The following is a 12,918-nucleotide window of genomic DNA, read 5'->3' as shown; positions in this document are numbered from 1 at the left end:
CTGTTCCTTAAAAGGGGGAAATGTGTTGCAGAGGTTACGTTTATGGCGCATTTTGTTGTTGTTGTTGTTGTTTTACTGACACTTGCAAGAAACGTGCACTAAGGCACTGGTTCTAAATCTCCAAACTGGAGCGATTTGGAGTACGTGGCGTCGCGTGAACCTGAAACACCTTCATTTGAGATGCTTTACTGTATCGTGCAAAATGCTCGGAAGGGGCTCAAGCAGCCCCGCTCTGCCTGGGTCCCCCCACATTTAGCTCAACCTCTTCCAAACATGTATTTAAACAATGGAGATAAACTTCATTTGGAGCCTGCCGGCCAATTTGGGAGCCAATAGCAGGAGAGACAATGAGCCCTGATTGCGCGCGAGGATCCTCGGCGATGCGATCTTGCCTTTGCCAAGTCACTTTGTTGTTTTATTTATTTTTTTTAACAAACTTTCATTCATTTACGGTCTTTTTTTCCCCCTGCAACCTGCTAATTTAACACTGGAGCGCGTTATTGCAGTGTTAGGGGGAGAGAAAGAGAGAGAGAAAACAACAATACTGCAATGATCCAAATGATACAGTAGAATTATAGCAATTATAGTTCTACTTGGAGAAGAAAACCTTGCTGAGATCAGCCAAACAAACTGATGCCTTGTAAGGATAACAAGCTTCTGGATTGACAACCAATGCTGAGAAAGGCAGGAGGGCACAAACGGAAATATTTGCCTTTTTTAACTCCAACCAGCCAAGATTAACCTCCTCGACTGTTGCTTTCATAGCAATATCCACTTCAGCTTGATGCACCCAGGACACGGTATATATTTTATTCACACCCACAGTTCTATCCGTGGTAAGAAAAGACAATGAAATATACCCCCCCCCCCCTTGCTTAGCCTGAGCCATCCCTTCCCCCACTCTCAGTTCCACCCAAGGTTTCCTTTTGCAGGGTGTAAAAGAAAAGGCTCATGGAAATGTCTAAAACGGGTGGATAATGGGATTGCCAATGAAGCCTCTTCGTTTGGGGCTGGTTTAGCAGGCTAGTAGCTACTCTAATTCTGGCCAAGGCAAATGTCCCTCCTCTACACGCTTTAACATCATTACTTGGCTCTTGGGAGTGTAATCTCCAGCCCCCCAGCCCGCCCGAGGTAGCGGAAGTGGCATGTCTGATTAGTGCGCTGCTAATAAAGTAACTTTCTCTAGCTGCAAACTCTGCCACTTCCCAGTTGCTGGCTCCAGAGAGAGCGTGCGTGCCAGCTGGGCTGGAGCGTTGCTACACATCGATCCCCTCTCGGTACACACACAGCCTGTTGTGCCCTCGTCCCTGCGAGCCCCCGCCCCTTTCCGCTCCGGAGGGCAAAGAGGTGGGCAATCAGAAACCAGCCCTGTTTAAATAAACCCATCAGCACAGCATCAAACCCACGCGAAGCTAAGTCCTTAGGCTTAGTCCTCTCTGCCCCACACTGGCCTCGTCCTCCCCGGGCACTTGAGCAACAGAAGCGGGGCTCCATAGCCGGGCTCCGGCTGACGCTGTTGTAATGAGCTGCTCCGGATAACTACGGCAACCCTCGCCCTGCGTGCCCAGCTGATCCTGCTTCGGTGCTCCCCTCCTGCGGCTCCGAGCGGGGCTGCAATGCAGCTCTCCGCAGGGCTGGGGGGCTGCGGATCGCATGGCTCCTAAGAAAGGGGGGAGCTGCCTAACCCCATATCCTCCCCAAAGGCCCACCGGTACCGCTGCTCCCCATACATTCGCGGTTCCCAGCCCTCTCAAGGCGGGCGGCAAGTGCTGGTGAAGTTCTGGTTCTCAACTCAGGGAACCCTGGGCTTTATTCGGGGCCAGCTCTCGGAGCACAAAACCCTTCAGTTAACGCGGGCAAGGAACTCAACCGCTATTTCCTAGCACTTGTGTTTTTTTCCCCCATAAGGCAACCTGTATATTTGCAGCGTTGGCCAAGCTACTGCCATCAATAGAAGGACTCCCATTGACGCCAGTGGGCTTTGGCTCTGGCCTCCATTGCACAGATTAGGGCATCTTTCCTCAGCAAGAGTTGTGCTATATTGAGCAAGAAGCATGTTGGTTACCAGGAGCTGACGATGGTGATCTGGTCGGTTCTTCCCTTTGCAATAGCCCATCGCCTCCTCCTTTTGGGGGGACACTTGGACCCTCCCCGCAGAGGAGCCAAATCTCTACAGAAAGCCCCGGGAAAACTGGAGTGCTCAGCTTAGTCACCGCTAGGCTCTCCTCCATGTGACAAATTATTGATGTGGGGTTTGGGGTACAAAACTGCCTAGCTCACATTCACTATAAATTGCTCCGCTGCCTTCAGTCCAATTCTTTAACAATGTCAGTGTAACCTGAACACCTGCGCTTTTCTGCGGGAGAGGGGGGTGTTAATATCGGCGGTGAGAACCATATTTCCTTGACTTGTCAACGCTCACAATACAGATAATCGTTTATCTTCCGTGTCTCAATGACACATGAAAAGGAGAATTTTCCAATGGAGCGGCTTCCTGTTCCAGAAGAATTAGCGGTTCCCGGAAGGACACCTCTCTGAACATCTGGCCTAGTTACAGTGAATTTGTGTAGCTTACAATTGGATTCAGGGCCGGCTTTAGGAAGTGTGGGGCCCAATTCGAACATTTTCGGCGGGGCCCCGGCAGGGATGACTAAAAAAAAAAAAATTCATGTAAAAAAAAGCCTTTCATTTCTTAGCAACCGGTTCCCTATAAAAAGTTCTGATTTAAGGGATGTGCCACAGTATGTATTTTTTGTACCAATAGGGTTACCATATGTCCATATTTTCCCGGGAGGAATTTTTAAATTTTAAAAATTCCTCCCGGACGGCGATTTAAGAACCAAAAAGCCTAACATGTCTGGGAAAATACGGATGTATGTTAACCCTACCTAAAGTTCTTTTTTTAAAAAGATGGGCCTGAACTAGAAATGAGCTCCGTTTCACATGTGTGGGCCCCACCACTCCCTGGGGGTGTGCACATGTGTGGGTCCCAGCTGCTCCCTGCCCCCCTCATTGAAGCTTCCGGGAAAGGTGTGCAGGGTTACTGCCCTGAGAACTGCAGGGCACCACTGGACATGGGGCTGGCTGGAGGTAGGATCTGGCTGCAGGCAGGGCAGGGGGTGCGGGGCTGGAGGCAGGGTAGGGGGTGCAGCAGGGGCTGGCTGCAGGCAGGGCAGAGGGTGCGGGGCTGGTGCAGGCAGGGGGTGCGGGTAACAGCCCACCCTGTACTGTGAGTGCCCCCTCCTCCTCCCTCCCCCACCGGGGTAGCAGCAGCAGCCCGGGGCTCGGGGGCTATTTAAAGGGCCCGGGGCTCTCCTGCTTCCACTGCCCCAGCCCTGTATATAGCCAAGGGAGCCCTGGGGAAGCGGTGGAGCTCCAGTGGCTATTTAAAGGGCTAGGGCGGTAGAAGCAATGGGAGCCCTGGACTTTTTAAATAGCCCCCAGAGCTCCAGCAGTGGGGCTCTGGTGGGAATTTAAAGGGCCTGGGGCTCAAGCCCCTGCTGGGAGCCCCAGGCCCTTTAAATTGCCCCCTGGGGAAGCCGGGCCACCCTGGTACCGGGGCTTCGGCGCGGGGCCCTTTTGGGTGCGGGGCCCGATTCAGGGGAATTGGTTGAATTGGCCTAAAGCCGGCCCTGATTGGATTCGCCCGAGCCTCAGAACATCGTGAAACGAAGTGACGTGTGTGTATTTCACCCCTAACTCTCTTATCCTTTAATCAGTAAAGGATTTTGATGTCAAGCCTGGAAAAGCAATGGTTTAAAGCATCTCCAGGAACTCTTGCACATACACAAGTTATATTAACAGACAGCAAGGGATAGATAGGATTTTGGAGGTAGCTACCTACACATCTAACTCAACGTTCCACTTCATTTTGGATAAGAAAGGGCAGATCCGAAATCGCCATAGCATTCTGTTGGATTTATGACAAACTCAGCTGTAAGCTCAGGGGCTTTAATTGAAACAGCGTCCTGTAGAAGAGCTGGGGAAACTCTAAGTTACCTCTGCGAACTCCATTTTGCCGTAGTTCTTATACCACAGGGCATCATTGTAGTAACTGAGCGTCCAGCGCAGTAAAGAGAAATAGCTAAGGACCATCCTAACAAAGTAACAACAAGAGGAAAGGATACCTGAATAAAAAATACTAAAATATGTTTATATTTTTCATCAGTTTCTGACGGGTTCCTCTCAACACTAACAGCAATGAAGCACATTGTGGTTACATGTACTAATTACATAGAGAATCAAAGTTTTCTTTGGGTTTGTCTAGGTCAGTGGTTCTCTACCTTTTCCTTACCCATGTTACAAGGTCAGCAGGTAGTTTGGGGATCACTTTGCTACCTAGTCAAAAGAAAAGGGATGTATTGGCCGCTGCTTCCAGCAGCTCCTATTGGCCTGGAGCAGCGAACCGCGGCCACTGGAAGCCGCGATTGGCCGAACATGCGGATGCGGCAGGTACACAAACCGGCCAGGCCCGCCAGGGACTTTCCCTGAACAAGCGGCGGAACAAGTTTGGGAACCACTGAATTACAACATGGTGGTCCACTGTCACTGTTAAAATAGGGTTTAGTCTTGCCATGGAGACAAACATGTTTGAACAATGTCCCCAAGCCACATACAGATTTGGTCTGCCAAAGTTTGTAGAATTAGCTCAAAAGTATAGTTTACTTCATGCAAGATTGTTTTAACTATGTTAGTGGACAAGGGAGTTGTAACTTGCTATCCAACACACTGTTTGTAAATTGTTGATTACCTCAAATTAACCCTAACCGCTAAGGCCCACCTACGCCACTGATTGCTACTTTGTGTAACTGGGTTAGAACATGGTGAACTCTACACGTAGTTTGTGTACACACAATGTGTTTAGTGCTTTGGAGCCAATATTGCTTCCATTAAAATCAATGACATCGCTGATGGGTTCCTAACACTGTGGGTGAATCACCGTTCAACCCTGCTCAGGATCTGGTCTGGCGCACAAATGACAGGTTGTAACTGGGGTTTAACATAGGTTTTTTGCTATGCAGAAAAGGTGATGATAATATGATAATAGTTAATATAATTAATAGTAACTATTTTTCAAAGTTAAAAAGCCCCTTATATTTGATTTATATTTGTTTATTTTGTAAGAGGAAGGAGTCCAGTAGTTGCAGCTAAAGGTAGAAACTGTGCTTCTGCCCTAGGCCTGTCTGAGAACCAGTGCTTCTCTGGTCCTCGTCTCTCATCCCTGACATTCTTGGCCATTGCCTAGATCAGAGGTGGGCAAACTATGGCCCGCGGGCCACATCCGGCCCACGGGACCATCCTGCCCAGCCCTTGAGCTCCCAGCTGGGAAGGCTAGCCCCCGGCCCCTCCCCTGCTGTCCCCCCTTTCCTGCAGCCACAGCAGGCGCTGTGGGCGGCGGGGCTGTGAGCTCCTGCCAGGCAGTGTGGCTGTGAGAGCCGCCAGTCTGCCCCGGTGCTCTAGACTGCGTGGCTGGCTCCAGTCGGGTGGCACGGCTCCCAGTCCTGGTGCTCTGAGTGTCATGGTAAGGGGGCGGGGAGTGGGGGGGTTGGATAAGGGGTAGGGAGTCTCGGGAGGCAGTCAGGGGACAGGGAGCAGGGGGAAGTTGGATGGGGAAGAGGTTCGGGGTGGTGGTAAGGGGACAGGGAGCAGGGGAGGTTGGATAGGGGGTGGGTCCCGGAGGGGTGGTTAGAGGTGGGGGGGTCCTGGGAGGGGGCAGTCAGGGGACAAGGACCGGGGGGGTTGGATGGGTTGGAGGTTCTGATGGGGGCAGTCAGTGGGCAGGAAGTGGGAGGGGGCAAATAGAGGGCGGGGACCCAGCTGGTTGGGGAGGCACAGCCTTCCTTACTTGGCCTCCATACAGTTTCGGAACCCCGATGTGGCCCTCGGGCCAAAAAGTGTGCCCACCCCTGGCCTACATGCTTCATCCTGGTTCTGTGAGGAATGGAATATGTAAATTATTAATGTGTATGAGGTAAGGGGAAAGGGATCAGACAAGACCTGGGTGTGAGGGGAGGTGTGTGCATGAGAGAGAGAAATGAAGATTCTCTCTCATCATTTACAATGCCAGGGCCCTACAATGCAAACAAAGGAAAGTTAATTTTAAGCAGAACTCTGGTATCTTTCCACTTCTCTAATTTTGAAATACACCTTGAAATTTACCTGCCTGTTTTTCCTCTTTATTTCTATGCAAACTGAGTTTCTCTTCTATGCTTATTTCCTGGCAGGACAGCTGCCATGGGCTAAGCTCTAGGTCATTCGCTGTCATAGAGATGTTGACACATCCGCAAGTGTTTCTTAAATACTAATTGTTATTTTTCAAATTGATTCCTTAGAACTCCCTGTCTGTATAGCACCTGACAGAAAAACACCAGCAATGTCAATTAGAAGGAGCAGGTAGCCCATCTGCTGTAAGCCTCAGCCCATGTTGTGTTTGGCTTATGCCATAGGATGCTACCATTCAACTAGCATGATCTTTGAATTCCAAATCTGGGCGGTGCACCTCTCTCAAGGGAAAAACATTTTATCCCCCGTATGGCAGACATTTCCCACATTTCATTTATCCTGAATTTAAAGATATTTTCTAAACACAGGGTCCTTGTTTTAACATTTACTTGTACCTGCTTTCCTCGTGCACCTGACACATCACTATAGGTTGAGGTGGCACATAGCTGTTGGGTCTCCCCTTTGCTACATAGAGGCACCCAAGCATGTAGAAATGGGGAGCAGTGCATCCAGGGCACACTCTTTTGGACCCTAGACTGTGGAAGCTCCTTTCTAAGCATTACACTGACAGGGCCCTATTGATTTGGCAGGAGCAGAGTGTTCTTCATGGTGTCATCCAGACCATCTACAGAACAGTCAGCACTCTTTTACCCAGGCTTCTCTCAGCAACATCTCTCAGGTACGGAAGATTCTGCAACAGCAGCAAGAGGCCAGGCCATGGCTGTGCATGTCTCCTACTGCTGGGCTGCCATGGGGCTGGAAATCACTGTGGTGTCATCGAGGGCTAAGCGATACCACCAAGGGATTTAGGTGCCTAATGACACTTTAGCCATCTATATCCAACACTTAGATCCTCAGCACCCCTCCCCCCCATTCAACTAGCATCTAACCCTGTAGGTGCCCAAAGTCCATAAGCGCCTAAATTTCTGCTGGTAAGGTCCCCTGGGTACCTACATTTCTGCTGCTGGCCATGCACACAGCCACTTAAATCTTGATACTCAAGTGCCTAAGCCCCAGTGGGAGTCTCAAACTAGTCGTTATCTCACCTATCTTGCTTGTGGAGTCCAAAAGGTAGGCATGCTCTGAGCATACCTACCAGATCTGGCCTTGTACACAACAGCAGTGGTGGTGCCCTTGTAACTGCTAGCCCAGTGGTTAGTGCACTCCCCTGGGAACTAGGTGACCAAGCTCATTTCTCCCCATGCATGATGTGGAGCAGAGCTTTGAATTTAGGTCTTTCACCTCCCAGCAGGGTGCCCTAACTGCGTGGATATGGAATATTCAGGGGCAGGGATCGCCAATCTCTCCTGTTGAAGCTGTTCCGCTTTGTATAAAAGAGTCATTGAGCCAGAAAAAGAACGAGAGTGACTTTTTAAGCCCAGGGGTTGGGGCAGTCCCTATGAGGTAGGAGGTTGGCAACTAACAATCTGCTTCCAGATATTTGCAGCGTAACACACAATGCTTGTTTGGTTTTGTTGTTTCAGTACAAATGTGGTTAGTGAGTGTGAAAAAATAAAAAATAAACAGGTGACTTAGGGACGTCCCCTCCAGATTCTTACCTGAGACTTGAAATGACTAGGGAAGAGCCTGCCTTCCAGAGAATCCATTCCATGTATTACAGTGAATTCAGTACATACCGTGATGGACTGTCCAGAGCTTAATTAGTACTATGTGAATGCCTACAGCAATAGCGTGACCAATAAAGCTCTCAGGTTATGAACTTCATTATTAGGCCTCAGTGCTTCAGTTTAAGGAGTTCACAATAACCTGGAACAAACTGTGTTCACTAAGAAAATAATCTGATACAGTTTCAGTCATAGCACCTCTTCTACTGGAGCCAACCTTGATTTAACAACTCTCACCTCCAGAATTGTCTATGTAGGGTTCCAGGTCTTCTTCTAATTGATATAAATCCTCCTGTGGAATCATGTGTTCTATAAAAGGCCTGTTCTCCCTTCTGGATTTTCTTCTCCAACCCAAACATGTCTCCTGGTGCACCAAAGCAATTGGCCGTAGGTAAGATTAAGCAAAGTGAAAAAAGGAATTGGGAAGGAAAGAACAAACAGGCAAGGGAGAGAGCTGGCAGATGGAAGGGCAGGACATACACAGGTGTATTGGCTTGCATCTTCCCATTTCTCCTCTCTTTTTGATATTTTCTGTTATAATTCCAAATTTTCTAGATCAATTAATTAGTTCTAATTTAAGATGCTATTAATCATCTGTGAGGCTGCAACCCCTCCCAGTGCAGTATCATCTGGAAATTTCATGAATGTGTGTTTTATTCTCTTCTTCCACATCATTACTGAAGATACTAAGAAAGGCTAAGCCGAACAGTGGTCACTGTGGCACCACACCAGACACCGCCTCACACTGCTGTTGCCACTGAGCTGTTATTATTGTCCTTCTGCCACTTTTCAATTCATACAAAAATTGCATATTCAAGGAAATAATCAATTTTGCAAAAGAGGTTTTGTCAGACCCTGTTTCAAATATTTTCATGTGTTCTTACTTACTTTTTAAAGACCCCATTGAGGGCTAAATGTGTTGCAAGTAAAGATTACTCACCTACTGGAAGCTAAGCTCATATCTAAATCATTGCAGAATATGGGCTTAATTTTATCCAAAAAGCAATCATGTTTGTCTGGGGGAAATCAATGCTTTATAAACCCATTTTGCTCAATAGTTATTATCTTTCTATTGGTTTGTAATTTTCTTCTCTTCATTATTTTACTAGAGATAGAAGTTAGTTGTTGGTAATTGCCAGGATCATTTTCTTTCCTTATCTGAAGATTAGTACCACATTTATTTCTCTCCAATCTTTCTTTATCTCCTTGATTCTTCATAACTGAAAAAAAAATTGTCAGCAGAATAGTAAAATAGGCTTCAATTCAGCAAACGCCAACTTCAGTGGTACTTCTCACATGCATAAAGTTAAACATATGTATCAGTGTTTTGTAGTATCAGAACCTTAATTAGTGCAAGTGCAGCAGTCTAGCCATGTGCAAAAAGGTTCAGGATTAGAACCTTACTCCCTTATTACTGTAGCATACATGTTATCAGTACTGATTCCAATTCATAATCACAATACTGATTCCAATCCATACATAGGCTGGATTTCAAACTAAGGCCTGGTCTACACTGCAAAGTTAGGTCAATGTAAGCAACCTTGCATCGACCTAGTTGTGTATGTGTGTCTACAATTAAATTTGTCTCCCACTGATGTAAGCTCTCCATTACATCAATATAGTGACACCACCTCCCTGAACAGTGGTCCATGTATTGAGTTGATGCAGTGTGAATGTAGACACTGCGTTAACTATGTTGACTCCAATAGTCTTCCAGCAGCTGTCCCACAATGCCTGACACTGAGTGCTCTGGCCACATTTGTGAATGGCACTGCCCAGAGATTAGGGAGAATGGAAGGTCCCCCCCCCCCCCCACCCTTTAAAGCCCAGCAAATTTTTTAAATGCCTTTTCCTGGTTGTCCAGCTTGGCAAGCACACCTAGCAGCTCTCCATTGTTATGGGCAACTGCCCAGCTGACCATGCCGGCTACATGCTCCATATACACTCCCACTTGGAGCAGACAGGAAATATTGGATCTCCTGGCCTGTGGAGAGAAGAGGCTGTGCAGGCACAGCTATGGACCAGTCATAGACATATTGACATCTATGAGCAGGTTGCATGGGGGATGCAGGAGAATGGACAGGACTGCGATCAACAGCAGTGCCATGTAAAAGAGAGAGAATTGCATCAGGCATATCAGAAGGCCAGCAAGGCCAGCAGTCAATCTGGTGTCAAGTGGCAGACCTGCTGCATTTACAAAGAGTTGCATACTGTACTTGGCAGAGACCCTACCACCATCCCACAGACCACTGTGGATACCTCCGAGGAGGCTGAGGCACAGGCTGCTGGTGTGAACAGCATGGACAAGACGAGGCAGAGCAGGAAGAGGAGTTTAGCGAGGCGGTGTGGTTCTCTGCCGCCCCGGAGAGGGATGAGCCTCTCCGAACACCAAAGTGAGCAGAGCCAGTGAATCCTGAGCCTGCCCCCCAGAGATCAAGGCGCAGGACAGGAAGTATAAAAGCCCAACCACAGAGCTCACTAGAAGAACAGCCGCTGGAGAGGCCAGACGCCTGTGGCCTAGCTCCCGGTTGGGAGACCCCGGCAATCGGCGGCCAACCCGAAGACTGGCCAGACCAGCCGATGCCTGATGCCAACTAGAGCCCGGAGAAGCTGTCAAGCCTGTCCCTCGCCAGTTACCCAGAGGAGCTGCCAAGGCTACCGCTTGCCAGTTACCCTAAGGAGCCCATTGTGCTTGACCCCTTGGAGGACACCATCCAGACCCAGGTACCTCTAGAAGGGGAGTTAGGAAGTAGCCCGGGGGCAGCTGGCCTTAGTCAGGCTGCAGCACTGCCAGAGCCTATGTCAGTGTGTTGCGGCCAGGATCCCCACTGACACAGCAGCAGGCCTTCTGCTGCTGCTAGGGCCCCGGGCTGGGATGCAGAGGAGTGGGTGGGCCTGCGTCCCCCCTGCCACCCAACTTGTGGGTGTCAGTCTCCCCCTCTCGCAGGCCCTTCGGAGCCAAGAGCCTGGGCCTGCTGTTTACCTGTTTGCTCAGCCCCTGCCTGAGGGCCTGAGCCATTGACTCTTTGTTGCCGTGCCCTGACCCAGGGCCGGGGCTTGTTCATATTATAACAGACGCTCAGCTCCTGCCTGAGGACCTGAGCCCGTGACTCACTACTGCCTGCCAACCGGGTGTGAATAACTGTTATGTTTTTCCTCTATGGCTGCAGTGACACGAGACCCCCACAGCCAGGCTAATTCCCTGTCACAACTGAAAGGAAGTAGCGAGGCGGTGTGGTTCCCCGCAGCCCTGGAGAGGGACAAGCCCCCGCCAAACCCTGCTGCAAGGAGGAAGACGGGGGACATGCAATCGGGGGACATGTCCATCTGTGCCACGAACCAGGACCTGTTTGAGTCTCCACTGCAGTCTAGTCAGTCCCAGCAGTTGAGCATGGGTGAGCCTGATGCAGGGTAAGGAATGTCAGGTAAGTGTGTAAATTTATTTCCCATTACAATGATGGCACCTCAGCTTTACAGGACACAACTATCGACTTTTCATGAATTTACTCATGCTAGAAGAGCTAGTGGTACAACCAAGATAGGTAGAGTTGCTCTCTGCTTTTCATTCCCCTTGAAGAAACTTTCATGGAGGCACTCTGCAATCCTCTGCCAAAGGTTTCTAGGGAGGGCTGCCTTATTTCTTCCTCTGCAGTAGGACACTTTCCCACACCACTCAACCATAACTTCAACAGAAACCATTGCAGTATGCATGTTAGTAGCATACGGGCATGGGTGGCTTCAGGACGCCAGCAGCAGCTGTATTCTCTGTGCCTTTGTCACCCTCAGCAGTGAGATAAAATCACCACCTCCTGTGGAAAATGGTGCCAGTATTTGGTGCCATTGCCCTATGCTCATAGTTTCATGCAACCCAGAAATTGCCTCTTCATTTCTCTCACCTCTGGTGGGCTATACTGACTCTGGCTGGTGCTGGGAGAGGTACCGTGCACAAGTACTCTGAAGCAGAAGTGTCATAAGCATGTTTTGTTAAAAACACTAGAGGAGCAAAGGAAAGGAATTTTGAATCTTAACTTTCACTTTCCACTGTGACTATACTGACAAGGGTACCTCTGTGTTTTATCTGGCGCTGCTGATGTTGCGGCCTTCAGGGTCTCCCCCTCCACAACCACAGGACACCTGTGCCAGATGAAGAGAAAGAAGAGGATTCAGGATGACATGTTCAATGAGATCTTGCAAGCCAGTGCTGTATCAGACCATGAGCAAAGGGCCTGGAGGATGAATACTGAAGACTGTATGGAAAAGCAAAGAGTGGACAAGAGAGAGGCCCAGGAGTGGGAAAGGGAACTGCATCAGGACATAATGGGGCTTCTTCAGCAGCAAACACAGATGCTGCAGACTCTTGTGGATTTACAGGTTAAATAATCCTGGGCTTGCCTCCCTTTGCAGTCCCTGGAGGGCTGCAGTATAGCACGTCCCTACACCCCCACCTCAACATTCCGCATGTCGGGCTGCGTCCTTACCCCTACCCCTCCACACTGGGGAGCATTAAGGACAACCACAGCTTCACATATACTGACCAGTGAGAGCACGGTTGATGTATGTGTAGCTAAAATAGACATGAATGTTCCTTCTCCTTCTTTAAGCTCTGTTCCATACATTTATTAAGGTTTTAATGTATTTGCTTTTAATTTGCACATATTTTTTGATGTATTTTTGTTATTCAACAAAACTCTATTGTTTGGAAAATTCATCTTTATTAGTTCCCATCATATGCTGCAGAATGGCTTGTGGCACTGAAAGCACCTACTAACCTGTGATTGTGCCCAGTGACAAACACAATGTAATAATCATGAAGTACAGCAAGCATCACAACAGTGATAGGTATGTTGTCAGTGTTATATTCATAGATGTACCCCAAGCACCATAGAATTCCTAACAGGCCCCCAAACTTCAGGGCCATGTATAGCTCTTTCAAAGCCTCCCTGAGCCATATAGCTCTGTGATGTGGTCTTCTGATAACCCTTGTATCTGGCTGTTCAAACTCAGCAGACAGTTGCTCCACCTCTGCCCTCCATCCTAATGGCCACTGTTCTCCCTTTGCCTCACAGATATT

Source organism: Chrysemys picta, chromosome 1 (genome assembly GCF_011386835.1).
Source record: "Chrysemys picta bellii isolate R12L10 chromosome 1, ASM1138683v2, whole genome shotgun sequence".
Lineage (NCBI taxonomy): Eukaryota > Metazoa > Chordata > Testudines > Emydidae > Chrysemys > Chrysemys picta.
Note: the sequence above shows the minus strand (reverse complement) of the source record.